Raw genomic sequence first — 9,553 nt, 5'->3', positions numbered from 1 at the left:
AGTCAGACTCCAAAACAGCAAGTGCTCCTCCCTCCCTCCCTATCTCTCTCTCTCTCTCTCACTCCCTGTCTCTCTCTCTGTCTCTCTCTCTCTCCGTCTCTCTCTCTTTCTCGGTGTTCCTGCCCTCTTCCCTGCTTTCTGATGTTCAAGGGTGGTCCCACTTTTCTACAGTCTCTCTCTCTCTCCTACCTCACCCCTGTTGCGTCTCCTCATCCTCACACCCAAGTCGATGGGTGTTGTCAGTCCCAACAAGCTTACGGCGCGATAAAGCTGCAGCCTTTCGTGCCATCGGGTCACAGGCCTGAACATAAAGCCTGGTCTCTGATGTAACGGTAACGTTTAATGCTTGCGGGTATTGTTTGGGACATAAATTCATACATATATTATGTGTAATTTCAAACTATTTTTAGATTAATTTGTACATTTCCCAATTCTGCTTGCCTTGGCATTTTTATGAAATGACTTACAAAATTACAAAACATACATATAAATACAAATGTAACTACTGTGCAAGAGGAATATTGACATTGAATGGTGGGTAACAAATGATAGTAATAATTGCAGAAAGGAACCACACTTTAAAAGCTAAAAATAATAATTAGAAAAACAATTAGAAATTAAAGCTGCAAGCAGCGATGGACGGGACCGACTTTGACGGCTCATAAAATCCAAACCGGAGCAGTAATTAAAACTCTTTCATCAACTTTTAATCAGAAGGGTTCAATCTCTCTCCTGTGCTAAGTTGAAGCCGACACAACAAACGCGCTCAAAGGAGATAATGTTTGAAAAAAGGTGACTGTTTTGACCCAACTTTTGTTTTGAAGGGGGAATTGCAAACTTCCTGTTGATTTTTGCTGGGGGTTGTCAGTGAATGAAATATAGGTCTAAGTGAGACCTACATAAAGGTTTTTGTTTCATGTCTCTACGACATTCCTACTGGAAGTTACAGGCAGTTTTGTCTGTGTTTTCTTCCTAGGAGCAGTTTTGTCTGTGTTTTCTTCCTAGGGGCGCTAGAGCGCAATTTTGAGTTTTGGGGTTTGGTTTTTTGATTAGATCGCAATTTTCGCCAGTCCTGATGTGTGTGTCCAATTTGGTGAGTTTTGAAGCATGTTAAGGGGGTCAAATTACAGCTCAAAGAGGCAAAGGTGACTGTTTTTACTAAACTTTTGTTTTGAAGGGGGAATTGCAAACTTTCTGTTGATTTTTGCTGTTGGTTGTCAGTGTATGAAATGTAGGTCTAAATGAGACCTACATAGAGGTTTTCGTTTCATGTCTCTACGACATTCCTACTGGAAGTTACAGGCAGTTTTGTCTGTGTTTTCTTCCTAGGGGGCGCTAGAGCGCAATTTTGAGTTTTGGGGTTTGGTTTTTTGATTAGATCGCACTTTTCGCCAGTCCTGATGTGTGTGTCCAATTTGGTGAGTTTTGAAGCATGTTAAGGGGGTCAAATTACAGCTCAAAGAGGCAAAGGTGACTGTTTTTACTAAACTTTTGTTTTGAAGGGGGAATTGCAAACTTCCTGTTGATTTTTGCTGTGGGTTGTCAGTGTATGAAATGTAGGTTTAAATGAGACCTACATAGAGGTTTTTGTTTCATGTCTCTACGACATTCCTACTGGAAGTTAGAGGTAGTTTTGTCTGTGTTTTCTTCCTAGGGGGCGCTAGAGCGCAATTTTGAGTTTTTTTTTAATTTATTTTTATTAGATCGCAATTTTCACCAGTCCTGATGTGTGTGTTCAATTTGGTGAGTTTTGAAGCATGTTAAGGGGGTCAAATTACAGCTCAAAGAGGCAAAGGTGACTGTTTTTACTAAACTTTTGTTTTGAAGGGGGAATTGCAAACTTCCTGTTGATTTTTGCTGTGGGTTGTCAGTGTATGAAATGTAGGTCTAAGTGAGACCTACATAGAGGTTTTTGTTTCATGTCTCTACGACATTCCTACTGGAAGTTACAGGCAGTTTTGTCTGTGTTTTCTTCCTAGGGGGCGCGAGAGCGCAATTTTGAGTTTTGGGATTTGGTTTTTTGATTAGATCGCAATTTTCGCCAGTCCTGATGTGTGTGTCCAATTAGGTGAGTTTTGAAGCATGTTGAGGGGGTCAAATTACAGCTCAAAGAGGCGGCGGTATAATAAAAAAGAAAGAAATAAAACGCTAGAAATTCAATAGGGTCCTCTGTCCCAAAGGGACTCGATCCCTAAATATATAGAAACATTTCAAGTCGTAAATCAATTATAGTATTTAGTCAAATAAAACACATTATTAAAATAATTGTGCTCATGAAAATCTGACATAAAAAATGAAGACAAATAATTAAGAGGGTTTGGAATGTAATGACTATATGTTATACATATTCAGAATATACAGTAAATAGAAGATTAAAAGTATATTAGATAAGCATTTGCCATTACAACTAACTCATTCAACATGGTAGACTGAGCCCAAAATAAGTGAAATTAACAAATGATAAGCAATAAAAAAAAATAGAATACGCTCATGTATGCACATTAATTATCTGATTGGCTGGGAAAAAAAACACACCAAAACTGTTGGATTTAAATAATCCAGCCCTTTGTTTCTCACCTCCTACTGTTCCTATCCAATTAAACAGGAGCATACTTAATGGAGTGGCCTGCACACTTTCACTCACCAGTAAATGTTGCTTTAGAGAGATTAGAGGAAGACTGCATCCTGAGCCTGCAAAGACCCCTTTAAATCCTTAACTGCTAAAAGTATTTACTGTTAATCTAAATGATGATGACAGAGAACGAGATGCAGTCGAATGTGACTGTTTCAATTATGATGTTGTAAAGATTCTGTATTTGGGCCAGAGTTGCTATGTTTAGGCCTGTGCGATGTCCCAAAGAGGCTAAACTTGTTACGTAACCAAGCAAGGTGAGCTATTTCTTCTTCAAGGTAGCCTGAAGTATAGTCGATCGCCTGCGGGACCTAAAATACAAATAAGTATCTTCACATGCAAGAGAAACCTAACTTGACCTACAAGGGAACACAAATCCTGAGCGCTTTTACCTCAATTCATTTGAGCGAGTTGATGCTCGATGTACTAGCATTCAAAATTCTGTATATCATTCGCTTTTTCGAAGGCTTCATCATTACATCCACCAGACACAATATGCAAACATTCTTGAGGAAGTTGACTTTATGTTAGGGCATGGGATGTCCAAAGTGTGGCCTGGGGGACATTTGTGGCTCGCAGCTGTTTTATTAATGGATCGCGGCGCATTCTCCAACTATTACAAAAAACCGAACATAAAAAAGTGGAATAAAAAAGCAAACAGGTGAAATGTACCGACAAACATTTGCAACGTTGCCTCATATAAAAAAGCTGTTTTCTTTCTTTAAACCTGTCATTGCTTAACAATTATAATGCTTTAAAATCATTGTTGTTTTGAATTATTGACATATTCAATGCTCCAATAATATATATATATATATATATATATATATATATATATATATATATATATATATATATATGTATGTGTGGAAAAAAAAAAAGAAAAAAAAATCACAAGGCTATTTCATCTCTACAGGCCTGTTTCATGAGGGGGGGTACCCTCAATCATCAGGAGATTTTAATGGGAGCATTCACATACCATGGTTTATATAGGGCACAGAGTGGGTGGGTACAGGCTGGCGTAGGGGCGTGGTGATTGGCTCATGTGTTACCTAGGAGGTGTTTCCGTCTGTGGCGGCATGCTGTTACAATTTCGCTGCGCTTGTTGAGGGATGACAGGTCTGGACGGTAAATAATAAACAGTTTCTCTTTCAAGCATAGGTTGCATCTTTTATTACCGCTATTGTAAGGTGTGCTGGATGCAAGAATTTGCCATGTTATTGAATATTCAACATTATTGGTTCAACAACATCCAACACAAACAACAGCACAACTTTATCTCCTTTGATATCGAAGAATTTTACCCTTCCATCACGCAAGACCTACTGACTCAAGCACTAGACTTCGCCTCAGACTACGACTCAATCACAGGCAACGAAAGAAACATCATCATCCACGCAAAAAACTCCATTCTCATCCACAACAGTACACCATGGCAAAAAAAGAACAATGCAACATTTGACGTCACTATGGGAAGTTTTGACGGAGCAGAAACGTGTGAACTCGTTGGGAGTTTCCTCCTCTCCCAGCTCGCTAGCCTCAATCTGAACCTTGGTATTTACCGTGATGACGGACTGGCAGTGTGTCGCGCCTCGCCAAGGAGCAGCGAGAATACCAAGAAGCGCATATGCCAAACTTTCAAAGAGAACGGCCTACGGATCACGATTGAAGCCAACAAGCAAACCGTCAACTTCCTTGACGTCACTTTCAACCTGAGAAATAACAGCTACCAACCATTCACGAAACCCAACACAACACTCCAATACGTGCACCATGACAGCAACCACCCACCCACCACCACGAAAAGAATACCTACCGGAATTAATAAAAGGCTATCGATGCTGTCATCTAGCAAAGCTGAATTTGACCAAGCAACCCCCCCGTACCAAAAAGCCCTTGATGAAAGCGGATACAATTTCACCCTCACCTATGAACCCACGCCAGGAAACCAGCCAAAAAAGAACAGAAAACGAAACGACATCATCTGGTACAACCCCCCATACAGCAAAAACGTCTCAACTAACATTGGACACAAATTCCTCAATCTGATTGACAAACACTTTCCCAAAGACAACACCCTAAGAAAAGTATTCAACAAGAACAACATTAAATTGAGCTACAGCTGTATGAACAATATACGACAAATCATCTCAAACCACAACAAAACAATTGCAAATGAGCCGTCGGCCCCCGGACAGAGCGACTCCAAAACCAACAAAGGCTGTAACTGTCGAAAGAAACCTGATTGCCCTCTCAACGGGGGGTGCTTACAAACATCAGTTGTCTACCAATCTAAGGTAATACGCAAGGACATTAACACATCCGACACATATGTAGGATTAACCGAGGGAGAATTCAAAACCAGATGGAACAATCACAAGGCTTCTTTCAGGAACCAAAACCTGCGGAATACCACAGAACTCAGCAAACACATTTGGGACCTCAAAGACAATAATGTTGAATATTCAATAACATGGCAAATTCTTGCATCCAGCACACCTTACAATAGCGGTAATAAAAGATGCAACCTATGCTTGAAAGAGAAACTGTTTATTATTTACCGTCCAGACCTGTCATCCCTCAACAAGCGCAGCGAAATTGTAACAGCATGCCGCCACAGACGGAAACACCTCCTAGGTAACACATGAGCCAATCACCACGCCCCTACGCCAGCCTGTACCCACCCACTCTGTGCCCTATATAAACCATGGTATGTGAATGCTCCCATTAAAATCTCCTGATGATTGAGGGTACCCCCCCTCATGAAACAGGCCTGTAGAGATGAAATAGCCTTGTGATTTTTTTTCCCACACATACATATATTGCGCTCTACGACGGTATCGAGCACTATTTTTTGGATAACCTTATTAAGACATATATATATATATATATATATATATATATATATATATATATATATATATATATATATATATATACCGTATTTTTCGGAGTATAAGTCGCACCGGAGTATAAGTCGCACCTGCCGAAAATGCATAATAAAGAAGGAAAAAAACATATATAAGTCGCACTGGAGCCCGGCCAAACTATGAAAAAAACTGCGACTTATAGTCCGAAAAATACGATATATACATATATATATATATATATATATATATATATATATATATATATATATATATATATATATATATATATATATATATATATATATATATACATATATATATATATATACATATATTTATACATATATACATATATATATATATATATATATATATATATACATATATATATATATATATATATATATATATATATATATATATATATATATATATATATATATATATATATATATATATATATATATATAGCCACCAACCAAGTGTTATTGATTGTATGTTCCAAGGTGAGGACATTTGAAGACTTGGAACCACATTTTTTGACAGAACCAATGATGATAGCTATGTCAATTGATGATCAAACCTTTTTAGACACCTTCAACAAATAGTCTACAGAAATGATGCAAACAACTGCACCACTACCATTCTGCAAACCCCGCTGCCGTCCTCTTAACAATGGAGAGATGGCTCTGATATGACTCTTATCTCTCAAACGAACACTAGACCGATGCTCAGAAATAAAAAAGCATAAATTGGAATGAATGAAAAAGGTATTTGAAAGTGACCAAGCAGAACTAAATCCAAAACTAGAGACACTTCAAGAAAGGGGGTACACTACTTTGTTTGGTTTGTACTAGGGTTGTACGGTACACTGTAAAAAAAAAATCCTATTTTTATGGTTAATTTACTCTAAATTTCTACTGTAATTTTTCTATTTTTTCAAAATAGTTTATAAAACTGTAGAATTGAAGAGATTATCTGTAAAAGAACAATCCGCCTGTTATTTTAAGTAATATGCCAGTAATGACAAACTATGTATATTTCAATTTTTTTTTACAGAAAAATACCAAATTAATTATACATAGCATTTTCTGTTTTCTTAAATTACTTTCAAATTCATGTAAAATTACAGTAATTATCCAGCCCGGGCTGGCGGGCTGGCGGGAGGATCGGCGGGCCAGCTTTAGTGTTAATTTGTTATCGCCTCAAGGGCCAAGCGAAATTACCGTATTTTTCGGACTATAAGTCGCAGTTTTTTTCATAGTTTGGCCGGGCTCCAGTGCGACTTATATATGTTTTTTTCTTTCTTTATTATGCATTTTCAGCAGGTGCGACTTATACTCCGGTGCGACTTATACTCCGAAAAATACGGTACACGGCGGGCCAAATTTTGACACCCATGCTGTACAATAAAGGTATTTTTCTGCAGAACTGTTTGCATCGTCATTTTATTAAAGGTGGTTGATCTTAATAATTTAGTAAAAATCTGTAAAATCACGATATTTTTCCACAAAACATTTCATGAAAATGTCTGTAAATGTAATGTTTTTGATCATTATTTGGTTTACAATGTTTTACTTTAATTTTATGGTTTTCGTTTGGCAGCCGTAGCTGCCAGTAGATGACCGTTTTTTACAGAATTTTTTTTACAGTGTATACCGGTATTAGTAAAGTACCGCGATACTAATGAATAATTTTCGGTACGATACCGTCTCTGAAACGTACCGGATACCCAAATTTGTGGTATCATCCAAAACTAATGTAAAGTATCAAACAACAGAAGAATAAATTATTATTACATTTTAACAGAAGTGTAGATAGAACATGTTAAAAGAGAAAGTAAGCAGATATTAACAGTAAATGAAGAAATAGATTAATAATTAATGTTCTACCACTTGTCCTTAATAATATTGACAAAATATTTGAATGATAAATGATACAATATGTTACTGCATATGTCAGCAGACTAATTAGGAGCCTTTGTTTGTTTACTTACTACTAAAAGACAAGTCGTCTAGTACGTTCACTATATTATTTAAGGACAAACTTGCAATAAGAAACATATGTTTAAGATTTTTTGTTAAAATAAAGCCAATAATGAAATTTTTTTGTGGTCCCCTTTGTTTAGAAAAGTACCGAAAAGTATTGAAATAATTTTAGTACCGGTACCAAAATATTGGTATCGCTACAATACTAGTGTGTACCATCCTCGAAAACCAAAGCAATTTTTTTTCAAAGGTTTTTGATTAAAGTGCCAAACAAGACAGTGTGTCGCTGAATGAGGTACTGGGTGTCTTTAGGAAATAAAATGTCACAGTCACTGCTTACATTCAACAGATGTTCTACACGTTTGTCATCTTACGCTAACTTTGCTTGTTTGTTTTTTTTGGTATGAGAACAACGACTTAAACAATGACATCACAGAATTGAGAATGAAGGTGTAGATATTTGGCAACAGCCCCTCACCATCAGTCGCCATTTATGGCATGAGAAGAGCAGCACAAGAGAATCAGGATAAATATGTCATGGCCAGCAAAGAGTTCCATCCATTCATCCATTTTCTACCACTTGTCCTTTTGGGGTCGCGGGGGGTGCTGGAGCCTATATCTCAGTCGCCACCTCATCGCAGGGCCAACACAGATAGACAACATTCACACTCCCATTCACACACGGTGCATGTTTTTGGAGGTGGGAGGAAGCCGGAGTACCCGGCGGGAAAGCACGCAGTCACGGGGAGAACATGCAAACTCCACACAGAAAGATCCAGAGCCCGGGACTGAACTCAGAACTGCTGAGTGCCAAGCAGGACACTCCATTTTTTATAGTCTTTGGTATGACTCGGCCGGGGTTTGAACTCACGACCTACTGATCTCAGGGCGTACACTCTTAACCACAAGGCCACTGAGCAGGGTGAATATTGTGCATGGTGATATTTCATACTTGCCAACCCTCCCGGATTTTCCGGGAGACTCCCGAAATTCAGCGCCTCTCCCGAAAACCTCCCGGGACAAATTTTCTCCCGAAAATCTCCCGAAATTCAGGCGGACTCAGGTCCAGGGACCTGAGTCCGCTAACCCACAATATTACCAGCATACCTGCCCAATCACGTTATAAATATAGAATGATGGAGGGCGAGTTCTTGGTTTCTTATGTGGGTTTATTGTTAGGCAGTTTCATTAACGTCCTCTCAGCGCGGCAACAACACACAACAGCAGTCACGTTTTTATATACCGTAAAGCAGTTCGTCTGCCGTAAACAGCAATGTTGTGACACTTTTAAACAGAGCAATACTGCCATCTAGTGCATTTGATGAAAGCACTTTTGTGCGTGCCATACATCAAATTCAAGTATTTATTTTATATATATATATATATATATATATATATATATAATAAAATTAATATATATATATACGTGTATATATATATATATATATATATATATATATAAATATACATATAATAAAATTAATATATATATATACGTATATATATATATATATATATATATATATATATACATATAATAAAATAAATATATATATATACGTATATATATATATATATATATATATATATATATATATATATATATATATATATATATATATATATAGCTAGAATTCACTGAACGTCAAGTATTTGTTATATATATATATATATATATATATATATTATATATATATATATATATATATATATATATATATATATGAAATACTTGACTTGGTGAATTCTAGCTGTAAATATACTCCTCCCCTTTTAGCCACGCCCCCAACCACGACCCCTCCAACCCCGACCACGCCCAACCCCACCCCCCACCTCCCGAAATCGAAGGTCTCAAGGTTGGCAAGTATGTGATATTTAGTTTGTGACTTTGTGATGTCGTTTATATCCATAGTTATATTTAGTTTGTTATGTTCAAAGCTCGTTTAATAAATTTGACCAGCAGAGGGCGACAATGCTAAGCCTTTGGTTTACTTGAATGCCATGTTATGCTGTGGATGTTGTTTGATTTCTAGGGAAGTGAAACATCTGTAGTTTATTGTGTG

This window comes from Nerophis lumbriciformis, linkage group LG27 (assembly GCF_033978685.3).
Source record: "Nerophis lumbriciformis linkage group LG27, RoL_Nlum_v2.1, whole genome shotgun sequence".
Lineage (NCBI taxonomy): Eukaryota > Metazoa > Chordata > Actinopteri > Syngnathiformes > Syngnathidae > Nerophis > Nerophis lumbriciformis.
The sequence above is the reverse complement of the archived record's forward strand: the minus strand, read 5'-3'. Positions refer to the sequence as shown.